Here is a 20,848-nt window from a genome sequence, read left to right as displayed (position 1 = left end):
CCTAAACAACACTGTCAGCTAACTTGACTTCACTAAAATTTCTAGAACACTCCACTCAACAAATACACATGGAAAATTTCATCAAAATAGGCTACATTCTGGATCAAAAAATAATCCTCAATTTTTTAAATAAAATTGAACTCAGAGTATATTTTCTGATGGAAAAGGTACTAAGGTAGAACTAATAACAAAAAAATCAGGAAAATTCCCAAATATTTGGAAATCAAACTTCTGAATAACAATAAAAACACACATGCCTATATCAAAGCTTGTGGAATGCAGCTAAAGCAATGTTTAGGATGAAATTTATATAGCACTGCATGGCTATAATTAGAGAAGAAAAGTCTTAAATCAATGATGTAAATTTCATCTTAAGACTAGAAAAAGAAATTAAATCCAATGCAATAAGAAAAAATAACGAAAATACAAATGTCAATGAAAACAGAAAAACGATTGAAAAGAATCAATGGAACCAAAGGCGAGTTCTCTCAAAAGATTACTAAACCTGACTTTTTAAAATACGCAAATGAAAGGAAACAAAACCTTAAGTTTTTTTTAAAAGCATGGACTTCCCTGGTGGCGCAGTGGTTACAAATCCGCCTGCCAATGCAGGGGACGTGGGTTGGAGCCCTGGTCCGGGAAGATCCTACATGCCGCGGAGCAATTAAGCCCGTGTGCCACAACTACTGAAGCCCACACCCCTAGCGCCTGTGCTCCACAACAAGAGAAGCCACCGCAATGAGAAGCTCGCGCACCGCAACAAAGAGTAGCCTCCACTCTCTGCAACTAGAGGAAGCCCGCACGCAGCAACGAAGACCCAACGCAGCCAAAAATAAATTAATTAATTTTGTTTTAAAAAATCAGTAGCCTCCTTCTTCCCCTTTCAAAAAAAAACAAAATCAGCCTCCCACTCTTAGAGGTCTCTCCATCCTTGTGGTCACCACTTCTACCCAGGAAAAAAGCAATAAAAACAACCTAATCACATATTCAGGCTAGTCCTCACATCCATTAGTGGCTATTTGTTTAACAGTCAAATCTATGGAAATGTTTGACTTTTACACCATCAATCTCTCAGACTTCCCCTCAGCCCAGTGATTCTGAATTTGTGGTAAGAATGGTAAGAGTAGAATTTGTGGATAAGACAGATATGAAGTGATGACTATGATGTTTATTAAATACTAATTTATGACAAGCAAAGTATAGGGGTAAGAATATTATTAACATTCATGTTATGCAGGAACAACCCACAGGGCCCCGGGAAGAGGATTACTGCCAGGCAAAATTATTAAATCACTGAAATCTTTCATTGGTGTCACTACTCACAATGAATGCTTTCATCCATTTCTCACCTCCTCCCATTAAAATCTGCTCTTCTTAGGAAAGAATCAAGGATATAAAGAAATGAGAACAGCTTTAAATGCTACCTCATTCAAGAAAGGAGAAATGCGGAAGGGAAACAACATTTGCTGGGCCAGGCACTTTATATATATTATCCCATTTCATCCTCACAAAAGCCGTGTGAATTAGAAACTATTATCCCCATTTCACCAAGGGAAAAACTGAGGCCCAAAGACATGAAATGATTTGTCCAAAATCACAGTCACACAGATAAAAAATAGCATAGTTAGGATCTATACTCAAGCTTGTCAGGTTCCAAAGCCCATGTTCTTTCTGTTACAACACACTACCTCTCTCCAAGGTGGTGAAGGTTGTATTACAATAGAGACAAGAGCCTTAAACTAAAAGAACAAACCTAGAGATAAAATTACATAGAACTATACACACACATAGAGAGACATAAATAAGTGTATGTAGAAACTAGTGAAAATTGAATAAGGCTTGTAGTCTAGTTAACCGTATTACACCAATGTCAAATTCCTGGCTTTGAAATTATACTACACTTTATGTAAGATTAGCATTAGAGGAAGCTGAGCAAAGAGTACATGGGACTCTCTGTACTATTTTTATAACTTCCCGTGGCCTTTAATTATTTCAAAATAAAAACTTAAGAAACACCTCTCGGTAGAGATAAATAAAATAAAATTAAGAATGAACCTCTACTAGTGTTGAGGGGAAGGTAGGCCCCCCAGTCCCTTTAATTCACATCACAAAGGTGGTCATCAACTCTGCTTCCACATAAGGTCCACCTTGGCTGCCAGAAATCCACTGTGGTTGTACAAAGTAGACCATTAGATGGAAAACGGGGGCCTAACTTTTTCCCTTAGCATTGATGTGTAGTGGATGGGGAGCTCCAGTTCTGATCAAATTCGTTCCTAGTGAACATGACATGTATTACATGGGGACCTCCTCCCACAACCATCTTCATTCCTGTATCTTGCTGGATGTATATGTCACCATACATGAAGCCCATATGTAGGAAAGAGCAAAAGAGATGGGTCAGTTTCACTGGATTCTTGTTAGAGATGGTGTGATGTTACAGGAAGAGAATTGGCCATGGAATCAGAAAGCCCAGTTCTACAACTTTGTGACATCATGATCTTGAGCAATTTAACACAGCTTAACCTCAATTTTCTCCCTATAAAATAGGGACACAAGTCTACATAATCACATGAGATAATGACTGTCAATCACAATTTAATTACATAGAGGATTGATTTGAACAGAAGGTTTACTGTCCCGGATACTTCACACTGTATGTGGAACTAGCACCGGCCCCTTATGAGGTTATTTCACCAGTGCACATTCACAAATCTTCATGCAGAAATGTGTTCAGGTATTCTCTGCGGTCTGAATTTGCATGTGGATGTATTTTAGCTTCCAACCCAAACTCTGTATGATAAAATTAATCCTTGGAGCTGCTGAATTATAAGGCTGTAGGCTTCCATTGGAGGTCCCAGTGTTAGTCACAGCTCTGGATTTACAAACTCATAAAACATTAACTGCATTTCTCTGTGATTTATGTCTGATTTTGTTTTTCACACATGATTCGTAAGTGAAGTATGCTATCCCCATATGACATCAGTGCCCTGATAAACACAAGAACAAGTTTATAGATTTAACTGTCTTCACACCCTAGAAATATAAAAACTGAATGATATAAAGATGAATTGGAAATCTATAGACTTCATAAGACTATTGGTTGCACTGTCCTATGCTGGAAGAATGTGAGTGGGCCAAAGCCTGACATTAGCTAACTGGGCTCTCTTAGCAGAAGTTCGGGTAAGATGACTAGGCTTTCCTGGTGATCCCCGAGGAACTTTTATTTTCTATGTTTATTCTCTTACATTTCTTTCAGGGACAGTGGTACACATTGTTTTCGGAAAGATTGCTATCAGTATTTGCTGCAGTGAAAGTTAACCATCTCTCAGACCAGGACCATGGTAGCAGGTAGGTAATACCACATTTTACAAAGCCTTGGCTCTAGAGGTATTATGTAACTGATGGGCAAGGTTGACTCCCCAATAGAACAAAGAGGCAATTCTTCTTGTTTGTGCATTTGGTCATCAAATTCAAAAATGGCAAAAAGACAAAAATGAATCAAGCATTAGGGCCATTGCAGCTTGGTACAAAGCCAGGCTCAGGCTACACAATCCCCATGGTCATAAAAGCCACAAACATAAAGAATTTCCCAAGAGCCTAGGATGGGGAAAAGGGAGGAAGACAAGGGAGCAGACAGAAGAGGAACCTAACAGAATGGGAGTAGAGATCTTTGGATGCCTCAGGCAAAGTGAAGTAATTGCCAATTGAAGGGCCAGACAGCAAAGCAGCACAGGAATTCAAAAGGACAAAGCAACCTCCCCCAAGCTCCTTGCCATATAGTTTACCATCTAAATCAGGAGAATTTGGGGGATGAAAAGAGGGTGCTCTTAATAATTATGCCAGAACTACAGGTGCATACTGGGTTTATCTGTGGCAGACTGGGACATATGGTCAAACTTTGTGTAAGCTCCTCTCTGATCAGGCTCCTACCTACCTGCCTCCTCAACCTACTCTGTGAAGCAGAAGCCAGTTCTCAGGTACCTCAGCTATCCTAACAACGACAGTCAACTTCTTTCCCACAAAGACACTCCTGCCCAGGTTGCACGTGCCACACTCACAGTACCTAGTTGATCAGCTCAATTTCCCAGGCCCACCAAACTAACGAGACTAAAGTAAAAACACCAGACCTCACCACCACCTTCTCGTCCACAGAGTTTAGCTGAGCCTTGACTGGTCAGTCACACTCTGTCCCTATACCCTGAACACAACCTCTGGGAAATAAGTGGACTAACAGAGACTCATTTACCTTAGGAACTTGTACATATCTATCAGTTTCTTTGATCAAATTTTATTTATATCAAGATCTCTGAATTACCATCTACACAGCGAAGAGGAAATGTAAAACTAGCGTACCATCCAGTGGGTAAACCCCATAGTCCAGGAATAGGTAATGGACACTACCTCTCTCCTAATGGTTAGAAGGACTGTGGAACCCAGTACTCCAGTGCCTGTCTTTTCCTTTCTTGCCACAGCTTTTGCTTAGCCCTCCCAAATATGATTCTCATCTCCTACATTTCCCTATAACTCCAATATAGGCTGTTTCGGTCTGTCGCTTAGACTAAAGTGCTCCAGCTATCCTTTTACTTAGGCGAAAGTGCTCCAACTATCTTTTTGCTTTGGACTTGATTATCTTTATCAAGACTCTGCTATTTCTTTTACTGTGGCTTCCTAGCACTACTCCTATGGCAAGTTCATGTGCCTGAAGCTTTTTTGCTTTGGAGGTCTTTTCCAAGAGACTCTGTGGTCCTTTATAAGAACTGACTCCTGGCAAATGTGCCTCATAGTCCTTCCAGATGTGCCCAGAGATGCCCAATTAGTAGAGTAATACCAGCTTAGACTCCAACTGGGATCATTCACTACACTTACAATAACCCTATGTATGACAAATCTCTATTTTACAGTTGAGTTAACTGAGACTGAGAGGGTAAGACTTACCCAAAGCCACACTGTTAAGAAAGCAGAGAGGCAGAACTGCAGTCTAAGGGTACCTTGTACTCACCAACAGGGCTGCAGTAGGGCCTTATCTCATGTTAAGCACTTCACAATAGACACTGTGGAGTTTGTCAAACTATATATCTTCCTTTAGCTTCAAACAACTCACATTGAATGTCAGAGATGCATTTCATGATTGAAAATGAACCCAGAAGCAGAGCATTTCAAAGGCTCCATTAGAAACATGCCAGAGCTTGAAACCTCCAGAATAAGGAAAGGAAGCAATGCACATATTCATGCCCCCAAAACAGCCAAAGCTTCACAGCCCAGAGCTAGCAAAAACTGGTTGGACTCTAGGATAATGTGCAGCAGTTATCAGTCCTTTGTTAAGGCTATCAAAGCACCACCTTTTAAAAAAAACAAAAAACAAAAAAACATTAGAAATCCAAGTCTCCACCAGCCTGTACCCATGGAAACGATTCTGCCTGCAGAAATCGCCCAACCAGGGAACAAGCTAGCATAGCTCCAAGTTGCTCCTCCAAGCAAAGAGTGAGGTCGAAATGACTCCTCTAGCCCTACAACTCACTAGTGTCCCATGATTTGACCATTTTCTTCCCACAATCACTCCCTTATCCCCTAAGAAAGGAAAAAATTAAACTTTAGACCCTCAAAGCAAGTGAAATGATGGGTCAGTCTATCCGAACAAACAAGAGGTGATTCATTGGCTGATTTGTCCTCCCAAAGTGGCAGAGGGGAAGAATTTATTGCTTGTCTCAGGCATCCTTCAATCTGACCTGCAAAGCAAGCAGATCTAAAGTAACCTTAGCTTGGTGCTGATGGCTTTTTGGCCCAACTCCAAAGCCACTTCCATTATCTGCATTTTACACACACACACACACACACACACACACACACACACACACACTTGTCTTTGCCATACCAAGGTCACTCAATATCAAGACCATTAAATCCTCTCTAAAATGAAGCCCCATTATCAAGAGGAATTAAATAATGACTAAATATACTAAGCACTGCCTCTGCTTTAGAAATACTTATTCATTGTTCTGGCACTCCTTAGCAAAAAGCTAGTTGTCAATATGGGAAAGTTATTTGCACCATTAGGTTAAAACCTTTCCTCTCCTCCTTCAATGCCACTGTCACTTACACACATCCCCACTACCACCATAAACTTAGGTCTAGACAAGTTTGGGAAATAGGTAGACTTTAAGGTCTAGTATTTGGTTTCTTGCAGCCATTAGCACTTTAGCCTTTAAAATGCTTCTCTCTCATTTTCCAGCATTCTCTCTAACCCAAAGTCAGCTCCCATTCCATAATTCCACAGGCTGCATCATTATGCACGGCTTACAGTGCTTTAGGGAAAAGGTGGAATGTAAACAGTTCCATCCAAGCACACATAATCAAACAGAGCAGGCAGTGTGAGTGGTGATGTACAACCTTGGACATGACATCGGTATTTCAGGTGGAAACTTCTCCCACAAAATATGTAAAGGAAGGAGGAAGAAGACAAAGAATATACCAAATATCTCATAAAGCCAGGGCAGGTTAAATTCTCACTGCTGGTGTCACCCTGCTCGTGTCAGATTTTGACAAGATAAAAGTAACTCCCTTCGGGCTTCCCTGGAGGTGCAGTGGTTGAGAGTCCACCTGCCAATGCAGGGGACACGGGTTCGTGCCCCGGTCCGGGAAGATCCCACATGCCGCGGAAAGGCTAGGCCCGTGAGCCATGGCCACTGAGCCTGCAGGTCCGGAGGCTGTGTTCCGCAACGGGAGAGGCCACAACAGCGAGAGGCCCGCGTACCGCAAAAAAAAAAAAAGGTAACTCCCTTCAAACAAATTTTTGAAGCCCAGGAAGGAGGCTTCTCTATCTACCTGATACCAATACAAGTAAGACTACACAATCCTCCTGCTATGACTTGATGCTCTTAATATTCTATGGCTATAGTCCAAACAGGTTGATCTCAACATATATTGCCTAAAATGGAGAATACCAGTATTTCATTCTATTGCTCAGGTTTTTAATGAGTTCATGTAAAATGAGAGTAACAGGACAAAAAATTAAATCTCAGCCACCAACTCTCTGCTACCCTACTACCCATGCAATTTTAATCTTTCACTATTTTATTAAAGTCACAGTTAGCCAGATACTGCCCAATAAATAACATTCATTCCTACTTCTGTACCTTTATTCATTCTGGTTTATACATCTTCTTTTCAAAAGTCTATACTGCTCCTATATTTAGTTTGTCTCACCTTCTCCATGAAGTCTTCCTTTCCTGAACTTCTGGGGTAGTGGTTTCCAAACCTTAGCATACATCAGAATCCCCTGTAGTGCTTGTTAAAACAAAGATTACTAGGCCCCACTTGCAGAGTTTGAGTCAGAAAATCTGAGGCCTGAAAATTTGCATTTCTATCAAGTTCCCTGGACTAATGCTGATGCTGCTGGTGGTTTATCTTCAGTGTATCTAGCACTTGACTACATACTTTATATACTGTCATTTATTGTTCTTCAGTTGATTTATGAACATACCGGATAAGACTTTATGCTGGAAAGAACAGAAAACCCAATGCAAACTGGCTTAAACAAAAAGTGGATTTATTTTCTCACTTAACTGGATCGTCTAGATATTGGTTGACCCAGTAATTCAGTGATATCTTCAAGGACTCAATTTCCTTACATCTTTCTGCTCTGACATCCTCAGTGGCAGCTTTATCCTAAAACTGGTTCCTCTCTTGGCAATAATACAGTTGCCAACCACAATTAAGGCTACATATTTCTTACTAATATCCAGAGGGACACACAGAACATCTTAGCAGCATTCCAAACAAGAGAACTAAAATTCACCCTGATTAGGTAGCCTGAAGCAAGTGGCCTGTGAAGGACAGGGATGGATATCAGAAGAAAAATCTGAATATTGTTAGGAAGAGAACGTATCCCATAAAGGCACCCAGCAAACGTCTACTACACAACTCAGCCAGAGTATAAAACCAACTAGGGTATCATCTATATCTCTTATACCACACAGGGAACACTCAATAAATGGATGATTTATTGCTTTTTAAAAAATAATTCTATCAATTGATTTGGAAGTATCCTTGTAGACTGGATAATCACTTAACCAAATTTTGTTCTTGATCAACCAATTATTTGAACTTCATGCAAAAAATGTTGGTAAGAGTGTTCTGTAGTTTTCTTATATTGGGTTGGCCAAAAAGTTCGTTCAGGTTTTTCTGTTACGAACTAACCTGAAGAAACTTTTTGCCCAATCTAATAGATCTAAGTTAGCAAGCACCAGTTCAGACTTTTCTGTTACGATGTAAAAAATTATTCTTACTTGTTTAAAGAGAATCAGATATTCTCATGGTATTTTTTATTTTTAAAATTTTACTGAAGTATAGTTGATTTACAATGTTGTGTTAGTTTCTGGTGTACAGCAAAGTGATTCAGTTACATATATGTAAATATATATTAAATATTTATATATATATATTCTTTTGCATATTCTTTTCCATTATGGTTTATTACAAGATACTGAATATAGTTCCCTGTGCTATACAGTAGGACTCTATTGTTTACCCATCCTATATAATAGTTTGCATCTGCTAATCCCAAACTCCCAATCCTTCCCTCCCCCATCTAATTCTCTTTAAAATGAATTTTTTATCCAAAACATTCATGAAAAACTAGTTCCACTACCTCAACCAAATGTCTGGGGTCTGACTATTAGGACAGCTCTTACTGCTATGTACTATTGTAATTGTTAGAAAACTCTATATATTGAACTAAAAATCAGTTTCCTTAGAACTTTTACTCATTGATCTTAATTCTACCATTAGAGGCTATGCCAAACAAGTCTTTTTTAGGGTACTGCCCATACCTTAGGGCATATATTTGAATGTAGGTGTCTTATACACTGGAAATTAACAAGACCATTTTTCATATGCTACTTCGAAGAAAAACCAATTTGGGAAAACATGGTAAGCTATTATATTAGTTTACTGAGCTGCCATAACAAAATTCCACAAACTAGGTGGCTTACAACAACAGGAATGTATTCTCTCACAATTCTGAAGGCTAGACGTGCAAAATCAAGGTGTTAGCAGGGCCATGCTCTTTCTGAAAGCTCTAGGGAAGAATCTTTCCTTTCCTCTTCCTAGCTTCTGGTGGTTGCCAGCAATCCTTGGCATTCCCCAGCTGCATCACTCCACCCTCTGCCTTGGGCATTACATGGCCTTTCTCCCTGTGTTTCTCTTTTGTGTCTCTGTGATGTGATGGAAAAAGAGGCAAGAAAGATTTGAAAGGTAAGAGGGACTCAAACCCACCATTGTTGGCTTTGAAGATCGAAGAAGGGAGCCAAAAGCCAAGGAACGCAGGTGACCTCCACAAGCTGGGACCATCTGTCAGCTAACAGCCAACAAGAAACTGCAAGAAACTGAATTCTGCTAACAATCTGAATGAGCAAGGAAATGGAATCTCCCCTAAAGCTTCCAAAAAGGAACCCTTCTGAAAACTTGACTTTAGTCCACCAAGAGCCTTGTCAGACTTCTGACCTACAGAAGCATAAGATAATAAATTTATGTTGTTTTGAGGCATTACGTTTGTGTTAATTTGTTACAGCAGCAATAGAAAACTAACACAGTAGGTAAATAATAATAACTATAATAGTTATATTATTATTATCATCATAATCACCACCACTACCACCACCATCGGCAGAGCAAAAAGACAATAATAAGTCTCAGAAAAATTAAGTATTATTCCTAAGGTCACATAGGTAGTAGGTAGCAGAGCAGAAATTTAAACAGAAGCATGCCTGATAGCAAAGGCCATGTTTTTTTTAATCACAATGGTATACTGCCCATCCCAAGAAATAGTGAGATCCCAAAGAAATAAGTCTTAGAAGAAATAAAAATTACATTAACCCTGTGCATCTCACAGAGTACTGACAGCAATGCCAGTAAATTTAGGCAGGCAGCTTTTCTGAGCTTTGAAAATATCTGACTTCAAAAGCAGCGTTGACTTTTAGAATAACTGTAGCATGAGCAAATGTTTATTTGTAACCCTTCTTCTCTCCCTTTCTTTTCCTTAACTCCTTCATCCCTCTCTCCAATATCCCACCAACCTAAAATATCTTCACAGAACAAATGGCCAAGAATAAGCAAAATGATCCTGAAAAGTAAGTTGGGGAGATTTGCTCCCTTTTCCAAAATCTTAAAACTTTATAAAGCCACAGCAATTAAGATGCGATAAGAAAATAGGCCAATGGAATGGAATAGAGAATCCAGAAACAGACTTATGCATATATGAAAACCAGATATATGACAGAATTAGCCACTGAAGATAAGAAGAGTAAGAATGAGTTATTTAATAAATGGTTCTGGGATAACTATTTATATGGAGGGAAAAAAATGGATCCCTACATTACACCATACAAAATCAGTTGCAGGTCAATTAAAGAAGACTCCATTTGAAAGACCAAACTTAAAAAAAAATGTAAGGGAAAATATCTTTTATGATCTCAGGTTAGGGAAAACATTTTAAGCATATCAGAGAAACACTAATCATAAAGAAAAAGATTGAGAATTCTAAAGCATCAAAATTGACAAGTTGCGTATCACAAGACACCATAAAGAAATTAAAAGGCAACTTACAAGCTTAGAGGAAACGATTGTTAAGTCATATAACTGGCAAAGAATTAGTTTCAAAAAGATATAAAAAACTCCTACAAACTATTAATGAAAAATACAAATTGTTCAACAGAAAAATGGTCCAATGATATGAACAGGTATTTGACAAAAGAGGAATTATAAATGGCCTATAAAACATGAAAAGCTGTGCAACCTCACTTGTAATCAGAGAAACACAAAACAGAAACATAATGATATGAAGTTTACAACCACCAAATTTGTAATAAATTAGAAGTCTGGGGGCTTCCCTAGTGGCGCAGTGGTTGAGGGTCCGCCTGCCGATGCAGGGGACACGGGTTCGTGCCCCGGTCCGGGAAGATCCCACATGCCGTGGAGCGGCTGGGCCCATGAGCCATGGCCGCTGAGCCCGCGCATCTGGAGCCTGTGCTCCACAACGGGAGAGGCCACAACAGTGAGAGGCCCGCGTACCGCAAAAAAAAAAAAAAAAAAAAAAAAAAAGTCTGTTAATAAGAAGTGTTGGTGAAGATGAGGAGCAACAAAAACTTTTACACTCTGCTGATAAATTGATATGAACTCTTTGGAAAAGTTGATATGCTTATTCTCTATGATCTAGTACTTCCTCTCCTGTATACATACCCTAGAAAAATTCTTGAACATGTACAAGACACATGTACAAGAATGTTTCATAGCAGCACTTATAAATCTGAGAGCAAACCAAGTATTCATCTATAGGAAAAATGTATAATATATTCATACAACAGAATACTGAAAATGAATAAAATACATGCAATAACATGAAATATCTTAGAAATATAATGTTAAGGGAATAAAGTCACAGTATTATTCCATCCCCACAAAGTGAAAGACATGCGAAAGTAAACAATATTTTGTATAAATATATATACATATGTGATTTTTAAAACTGAAAATAGCAAGAGGATGATGAACACGCAACTGAGTATAGTGCTTTCCTTTCATGAGAGTGCAGCAGCTTTCAAGTGGGCTGATAATGCTCTATTTCTTAAGCTAGGTGGTAGACATATGGGTGCTCATCTATTATTCTTTTGGATATACGACATGGTTCATTATAAACATTTTATACGTCAGCTGAGAAAACATGTATTTGAGGAGTGGTATTGAAACTGTGCTTCACTGAACTGCCTAAAAGACAACTATAAGAGGGGGTGAAAGGATGCCAGAGCTGTGGGAGTGTTAAGGAGGTAACACTCTGGGCTCCCCTACTGTGACTTCACTCAGAGCAGCTGCACCCTTCTGAATACAGAAAAAGGTTTGAAAACCACTTCAAGCAGGATTATTTTGCAAAAAGAACGGTGTACACTAAGTCACAAGGTACCCTGGTACACATGTATTTGCTTGTATGGCATTAGCTATTTGGCAGAAAGCCAAAGAAATCAAAAGCCTAAGTAGCAGTATCCACTGTATTTCAATTTTTAAAAAAGCTTAAGCACCAGTAGCCATTGTCCACAGATGACAAATTCAAAATAAAGACAAAACAGTCGTGAAATGATATTATAGGTCAGGATGAGAAAACTGGTGCCTACTTACACGCAACTTTTCAAGAATTCATCAATAATGAAATGGACAAAGTAACTTTTCCCTAAGCCTCTGCCCTTGATTCCTTCTTTTTACCACCTGTAAGCTTCATCATCATTTCCAACATCAAAAGGGGATCTATTATTCTTTTTAACCCTATCTCTGCTGCTCACTCTCTCTGATAAAATGTCCCATGTGGCTATACATTTTTTCTTTTACAAAGTGTATCAGCAAATGTGAAATTTTCCCCAGCATCAATCATGGAGTATTATTGCAAAAATATTCTGATCTAGCTGTATGCTTCGGCAATTCCAATATCTAAACGGAGACCATCAAAAAATGCTTTTATGGCTTTTAATCTTTTTTTCTTTTCTCTGCAGCATTTTCAACCTGGTGCAACATCCCTGCTGACTTTTTTTGTTTGGCAAAGGTCAGCTTTGTGCCTTGGCGTTTCAGCAGAAATGAATAATCTGCTTAATGAGGGCAATTTCCTGCTCTGACCTACCCTTTAATTATTTTTTAATCATGTATTTGGCATATTTGGTCATGATAGTTCATCGCTTCCTTTGCAAAGCTGCTTTGTAAATAAGAATGAGAACACTTATTCTGTACAGTATGAAATGAAGCTATCACAGGGAGGGTGAGCCTCACTTTACAGTAGAGTAGGTTCCCAAAAGGTGGGTACAAATGACATTTCTGTATAACCAGCCTTATCTTTCCATAAACGAATATGATCATTTCTAATATGCTTCATATCCATCTTGGAGTAGTCATCACTACTGATTATTTGCCCCTTAATTTTTGATTTACTAAGGTCTCTCCTCCAAGTTGTTAATACTCTATAAACATATATCAAATATACCAAGAGAATATAACATTTAAAGAACAAAAATGAGAAATTTGGGGATATGGGAAGGCATTTTATAATGTGACTAATCACCTCCCTAATTTGTTGGGGCTTTTAACTTTGAACTTTCATGCACAGATAAATACTCTTATATACAAATACCATTATAAAGGATCCTGTATAAAAAAGGTTTCCAAGTCCTACTGGATGACCTTGTATTGATACTCAGTAAAGGAGCCACTCTTTATCGTGCATCACAAACTAGTGTACCAACACTGAGGGGAAATCCAGCAGTGTGTGACACATATCCTGGCACAACTTCCTGGGATTTCACTATTACTCAAAGACTTAGGGGCAGAGAGAGATTCAAGTAATTTAACTAAGTAATCAAAAGCATTATTTTTTATTAAAACAAACATTCTGAAAAAGGAAGTTATATTCATATAATATTCCTATAACTTAAAGTACAACTATTCAGAGAAATATCTTGCTTTCAGAAGTACTTAGAACTCTGTCCCCCCTTACCCTCACAGTTTTAGTAAAGTTTTCTCTACCATTAGGGGTACTTTGTCAGAAAAGTTTGAGAAGCTAGATCTACAGCATCTCTGACAAGAAGCTTTCCAGTCTCTATTTGAACATTTCAAACGATGGGTGAGCTTTCACCTCCAAAAAGCAAAGCACTGCATTGTTAAAAAAAACAAAAACAAAAAAACCTTTAAGGATGGGCTGGCTGCCTTACCTGCTCAGGCTTCTGCCTTCATGTACTACTGCGCTTGCCCATGCCAGCACACACACACACACACACACACACACACACACACACACACATGCTCTCCCCTCCCCCATTCCGGATTAGTCTCTTTTTCCAGTTTAAGTCTATTTTTTTTCTTGAAGCATAACAAGAGCAGCCTAAGCAACCTCGGCACCAAAACTCTTCAAATATTCACTCTCCTTCTGCCCGACTTTCTCACTGGAAAGGAGGTTGGTAAGACGAGGTCAAAGGTACAGTGACCTGGACGTACTTCCGCTTCCTGAACTCAAGAGAGTACGGCACACGCGCGCCCTGGGTCAGTAAGGTTGACTTCCGCTCCCCTCGTGCTCTGAGAGCTGAATCACGGAGCGCGCCCAAGGATTCGATCATAGTGCAGAGGACCGGTATGACTCCAGTGGGTAAAGCTTTTAGAAATGAACAAGGATGTGTTGAAGATGTTTTTTGGGACTTTCAGATAAACATCTTAGGTGAAAAGGATGATACCCCAGTACATTTCTGTGACAAATGCTAATTGCCAATTAAAATCGATGGGCAGATGATTCCATGCAAGCATGCTTTTTGCTATGCCTGTGCTATTTTACATGGAAAAGAAGGCAGTAAGATGTTCCCAGGCTGTAGTAATCCTGTGGAACGAATTGAGAAGCACACGCAAGATTCTCTCTTTACATGTGGCACTGTTCAAGGATGCAAGAGACCGTGTTTGTCTCACAGAGACTTAAAGGCTCATATCAACCATGGCCACACAAGAGCTGAAAATTCTGTTGCCCATACTCAACTTGAAAATGTTCATTCTGCATGTTGTCCCACCACCGACTGAAATCTGATCTTATAACGCCGCCAGATGAGCATCATATGAACCATATTCCGCCAAAGCAATACCTTATGATACTACTACCTCCTTTGCAAAGTGTTCGCACAAGCCATATAATCTGCCACAAGAAGATATTAGTGCTCCTCCAGCAGAGTTCACTGTCCATGAATTCACCTCTATATTTTTCAGTGAGTCAGGAAGCTGAGTCAGAAAACCTTTACATTTCAACAAGAAAACATAGCAATTTAGTAACTGTCCCTATTCAGAATGACTCAAATTCGGGTACTTGAGAACCACTACCTCTTGCCTCTGCAATTGCTCACCATCATCCTGAATATCAGGGTCAACCAGTGGTTTTGAACTCTCATGGAACTATGCCTCCACAGCAATATTTTACCACGCTACCTCCTCTGCAATCAATAAGTCATCAAAGGCCACATCCTTCCCAGACCACAGGTACTTTTCACTTGATTCATAGCCACGCTTCAGGTGCATCAGTGACTTCTACTCCACCACCCTCTCCATAGACCTATTATTGCTCAGATGCCACCTTATATGAAATATCTTCCACCAGGACCTACCTCACCTCAACAGGGTAATCCACCTGTAAGTACACATACTTCTCACCATTATAATGCTCACTCTTTACCCCAGTTTACTGAAGATCAAGGAACTCTGGGCACTCCATTTATGTAACTAGGGAAAATAAGTCATGTTATATGGCCTGCACCCAGGGGACCACCCATTCCTCCAGGAAAGCAGCATCTTCCTTTCTCAAACCTCACTTCTTGGACTACACTTCCCAGATCAGACAAGATATAAACCATATGACCAGTAGTAATAGTAAATATTTTTAAACAGAAGATATGATGAGGGGAAAAAAAGTATTGTCAACCTTCTCATTAAGCTTTGACCATTTGGGGAAGGAAAAGCACCTCTTACAGAAGTGGCTATAAAACATTTAAAGTCTTGTCTCTTAAAATGGTTTTAAACCTTGATCTTGGGAGTGATTTTAAGTACTTTACTACAGTGCAGATAAGTGGCTCAGTTGAGATTAACTATGCTTTAACAACTTGGTTCCTCTAGTATGGTAAATTGATCCCAGAAGTGACCATTTGCAATATTATATCCTGGGTGGGGACTGTGTTCTGCTTTCAAAAGTGTTGTTTTTATTAAATCTTGTGATACATTTACAAGTTTTTCTTGTGATACATTTTGTTAACCTGGGTAAAAAGAGTAAATTTCAATATGGTTGCAAAAGAACAATAAGGCCTTTGTACACAAATCTGTCTCCCTGTAACTTCCAACGTTCTTGTTTCTAGGCCCAAATTGCTTTTTCTTTACCGTAGCTTAGGCTCTGTGACCCAAACCACCTGCAGGCTGAGCTCTGCCCTGGATTCTAGACACCACACAAACCAGAAGTATTTAAGCAGTTCTAGCCCAAATCTGTCAAATCCAGCATCAAATCCCCCTTACTACTCCAACCCTGATCTTATGCCCCAGTTTTAATGTGCCATTGCCCCTTTCCTGTGTTAAAAGATGAACTGAGGCATATTAAAATTTTTAAGAGTTATGAATTCGAATAAGGCAGCTTCAATCTAGCAGATAGAAAGGAGCTCTGAGGAGCTGTATAAAACGAGCAACTTTTATAGGCAGAAGGGAACAGGAACAAGGAAGTTACCCTAGGCAAAAAAGCAGATTGGTTATTGCAAGGTTACTTTCCTTTAGGGGATGGCAGGGATTAGTTAGGCAGGTTGCCTAACTAGTGCTGATAAGGTGATTTCTGGCTGATTGGGTTAAGATTCCATTTCTGGGAGAGCCAAAGCTATAATTAAGTCAAGTCTCAGTTTGGTGACCTGGGACTTAACATAAATGACTCCATTTTGTTGTCTTGTGTAAATGACTCCATTTTGTTGTCTTGTTTCTAACACCTGAGAGCCAGTGCTCACCTCATACTCAAGTTCCAGTTACTAAGGCTGTTTCTTCTTCCTATGTGTGAGTCCCTATCCAAGTAATATATTAGATAGTATAGGCTGTCTATGACTTTTTCTTGCCAGTGTAAGGGTAAATAAAATCTTAAAAATTAAATTTTCCCTAGTGCCAAAAAGTAGAGAACTTTCCTCCTCCCATTTTCTTTTAACATTTCCTTCAGAAAACTTGAGATTATAAATGCTAGCTCTGCCTCTGAAATATATGTAAATCTTTTTCAAAGCTAAATAAGCCTCTTGCAGTTTTACATCCCAGGAATGTCATTCCTGGGGCCAAGGAGCCATTTCTTTGAAAAATGAACACCAAGAGTGGTACCCTATCTCCCTGTCTGTGGGAATTTTAGTTCCAAGATGTAACTTCTTGCTTGTAAAAAGGATGAGATTTTATTTTTCCTCTGGATACAATTAATGTGTATGTAATAGATTAACATATATATATATGTAAAACATATGTACATGTTAATGGGTTAACAAGTATATAAAAGGGTAAGAGTTCTTTTTTGTCTCTGCTATCTACTGTGGAGGAAGAAATTTTTCTCTACCCTTCTGGCTGGTCTAAGAGTTAAATTGACATGAGACAGATTAACAGGAGAAAAATCACACAAAAGTTTAATTACATGGGAGAGACCCAGGAAAACTAAGTAACTGGCCAACATGGCTAAAGCCCTTACCTTAAATACCATCTTCAGCTAAAGACAGAGGATGGGGGTAGTGGTTTGGGACTTCAAGGGGAGGAAGGCAATTCACATGGAGATAGAAAAGCAAATGTTTGGTAAACAAATGTTTGCTGGGCCAGGCAGGCAGAGACAATGGGACACAGAGTAGACTCTCATCTTTAGGCCCTGCCTAGAGTTCCCCACAGCACACCTAGCCCATATTCTTTGCAGATAGCTCTGGTGATAACTCTATTCTGGAACAAACCCACTATCTACATTCTTTTAGGCAGTACGAGGGAAGGTCAAAGTTTCTTTTAAGGCCCAAAGAGTCTTAATCAGCTTAAATTAATCCTCATGCCAAAGAGACTCATTTTAGGGTGGCAAATTTTGCTCCCCTACAAATCTCTTTAGCAGATTGCCTATGCTGCACATCGCAGTCTGGTTTAATGTTTATCAATTAATAAAGCTATTTCATTCTTCTCCATGTTTTATAGAGAGGTCTTATTGGGTTGGCAGGAAGTTTTATGTTTGCTATTTCCCCAACAATTTGGCAATAAGGATAGGATCCATCCGGCAATTCCTTAATTGGGTGGATCGGCTGAAAGTCTTGTGGCCACACAAGAGTCATGTGAGAGACCCTGAATTATAAAAATTCTTTCTAGCTCTCTGCTCTTTTGGAATACTAGCCAGAGGTGGGTTACACTCTCCAAATTCAAGATAATATTATTGACTAAGTATAGGTGACACCAGTTCTAAAATCCCGTCAGGGTCACCATTGACTTTGCTGGTGGAAAAATATGGGAAGCCAGAAATGTTGCCTGCAGGTCTCCCACTCAAATTGCCAATACCTTTCTGTCACATTTGGAATGAGTATACATACGAGAATCCAGTCTTACAGTGGCCTGAGGACTGTTTCTTTTCATTCGGACAGATTAACATATTTACAGGGGTTCTTAGAAGTACCTCATTCTAAGCATATGAATTACTGGTATTTATCATGATTATCATTCTAAGGAGTGAAAAATTATTTGATAAGTAGGAAGAAAGATTGAGAAAAACTAAGAAATTCAAGAATTAAAGTCTCTTTCTCTTACACAGAACTGCCCTCTCTTCTCTGCTATCCCAGCTTTCTCTCTGAGTGTCTTTATCTTTCCCTATTTCAAATCAACTCCTGGGAAGAAGGCAGGTGATCTTTTAGATGGGCGGTTCCTTCCATTAGACTTCCCTGCAGAGAGAGACAAGGGTACAACTTCTCCAGCTGTTAATGAATTATTTGCCCTGTTTGAAGGCATATGTTTGTATGCCTCATGTCCTAGCCTGACTCCACTTCACATCTCAGCCCTTGAATCCACCTCCAAGAGTCACTTAGCAAACACTCACCACACCACAAAAAAGCAGACAGGATAGAAAGATGTCATGGGGGATAATTGAGAATTTGGGTAAAAGACTGTGTCCCTGTATGAAGGCAACAGGACAGAGTAGCTGCACAGGCCACATGGGGAAAGACAAAGGTGTTAGGCCTGATAAATATTCACATTGGAAAAAGAAACCAAAGTGCCATATAATCCTACATTTTTCTTGTCTCAATATAAGGAAAACTAGACCTTCCTATTCAGATCACCAGTGAAGCCAATACCATCGAGAAGCTATCCAGGCCTCCCAGGTAAGCCATGCGCCTCTCTCACCACTTGATATCAGTCATTTAAAGACTTCTTTTCCTGTGCCTGAAAAGACTCACAAAAGTACTCTGCAACATGTTTCCAGTTTGTAGCCCCATAAATGGGGATGTCCATTGGCTGCTACAGGGAATTCTGCAACCAGCAGACTTCACTCAGGTTGTGGAGCAAACATGTTGGGGACTAGAGGTGGCCCACTACAATGGGTATAGTGGCCAAGGGAACCCACCACTGCTGCGGAAGAACTAAGGGCTTTTAAAACCCATCAAGAAGGGTTGGTAATGGTGAGCTGGGAGACCCTGCCACAGTATACCTAGAAACAGGTGCCTCCCCACTTGATTTCCACTAGCAATGTGTTGCTTTCTCACAATTCACTGGCATGGATACACGGGCAGATCAAAATCACTCTCTAGTCCTGTTCACCTTTGTCTTGGCTCTCTTGCAAACTATCCAAACTCAAGTTAGGGAAAAGGTGATAGGTTGGCAAGGACAGACTATTTCTCAAAACTTAGCAGCAGCTACACAGTTTTGTGGCAATCTAGAGAAAGACAAAAAAGCGAAAAAAATAAAACCCACAGTGTTGGTTTAACTGAGCAGCTATTTACTAAAGGGGATAACCCTACTCTGGTCAATCTATGCAGGGAGCAAAGGAAGAAGGGAAAACTGCATATTATTATGGCAAAAAGCCAGGATACTAGAAGAGAGATTGTAGGAAGAGACTCCAGAGAATGGAAAAATTCCAACAAGGGAATCAAGAAAACCCAGAAGGACAAAATCCTTAGCTGGGAGATAATTGGCAAATGGCTCAAAATTGACAGATTGTGGGAATCTCAGAGGTGAGAACTGGCAAACCATATTCTTCAATAACTTTCCCTCAGGCTAACCTATCCTTGCCTTTTCTGGTAGATACTTATTCTGCAATTAACTTGGAAATTTCTCATTTTGCATCTAGTGATAGATCAATACAGGTTGTTGTTAAAAAAACAAAAAAAGTTTGTTAGTATTTTGTGTCAGCCTTCTAATTGTTCCTTTTCTTCAGTAGTTCCCATACAAATTGTTCCTCTGACTGAGGAACACGCTTTCTTACTTTCTCCTGATTCGCCTGTCAACCTACTGGGGAGAGACCTGCCATGCAAATTAAAGGCTATCATATTCTACACTCCAGCTGGAGTGTTTGCTGAGCTCCCTTGGAAGACGGCACCTGATTTGGTTACTATGTGCCAGAGCTGAAACAAACTGATGCATTGCTTTGGGCCATTACTTGGGAATAATGATACTGGTTTAATTTGAGATAGAGAACCAGGAAAAATAGCTTACAAAAAGGATAAGCCATAGCCATGTGTAAAACAAGATATCCTTTGTGTAGAACTCAATATGTAGGAATAAAACTAGTTATAAAAAACTAGGAGGAAAAAAGGAGGGATAATTTTCAAATGTACTCACCCTGTAATACTCCCATACTTCTAGTAAAGAAGGAAAATAAATTTGATATAGCTGACTACTATACAGATTTGTATAATTTGTTAAATAAATTTTCTGTTCCTTTAATCTATATAGTTCCTAACCCCACAGCCCTTCTGATTTCAGTACCATTGTCTGTAAAGTTTTTCACTGTAATTGATCCATATTCTACTTTTTTTTTCTTTTCTTCTAGTGGATGAGTCTATATTTTTGTTTGCTTTTACTTATGAAGTCTAATGAAGTTAGAGGATTCCAAAAGGGTTTGGGGATTCTTACACTGTTTTCCCTAGTTGCTTATAAGAAAACAAAAATTTGTCCCACCAGGAGGATCTATAATTATTAAACTTATAGATGATTTTCTGATAGTTTCAGAAATTAAAGAGTAATGCAAAACTGATCCTTTGGCTTCACAGGAGCTCAAGGGCTCACTAGAAAATTTGCAATATTGCCAAACTGAAAAAAAAATATTTGAGGCATCTGTTAT

The 20,848-nt window shown here is 39.3% G+C and overlaps 1 protein-coding gene and 1 pseudogene across 8 annotated transcripts in view; one reads left to right on the top strand and one right to left on the bottom strand.

The window, feature by feature from the left end:
* The window catches only part of LOC307180253 (uncharacterized protein), a 1,346,125-nt gene that overhangs the window by 1,120,916 nt on the left and 204,361 nt on the right, over positions 1-20,848 (bottom strand). The gene's annotated exons all lie outside the window — the stretch shown is intronic.
* On the top strand, positions 14,158-19,089 carry LOC307180197 (E3 ubiquitin-protein ligase Hakai-like; annotated as a pseudogene). The gene is made up of 2 exons: positions 14,158-15,189; positions 18,821-19,089. The product of its transcript is annotated as an E3 ubiquitin-protein ligase Hakai-like (transcript).

This window comes from Stenella coeruleoalba (genome assembly GCF_951394435.1).
Source record: "Stenella coeruleoalba genome assembly, chromosome: X".
NCBI lineage: Eukaryota > Metazoa > Chordata > Mammalia > Artiodactyla > Delphinidae > Stenella > Stenella coeruleoalba.
This window is presented reverse-complemented; position numbering and strand designations above follow the sequence as displayed.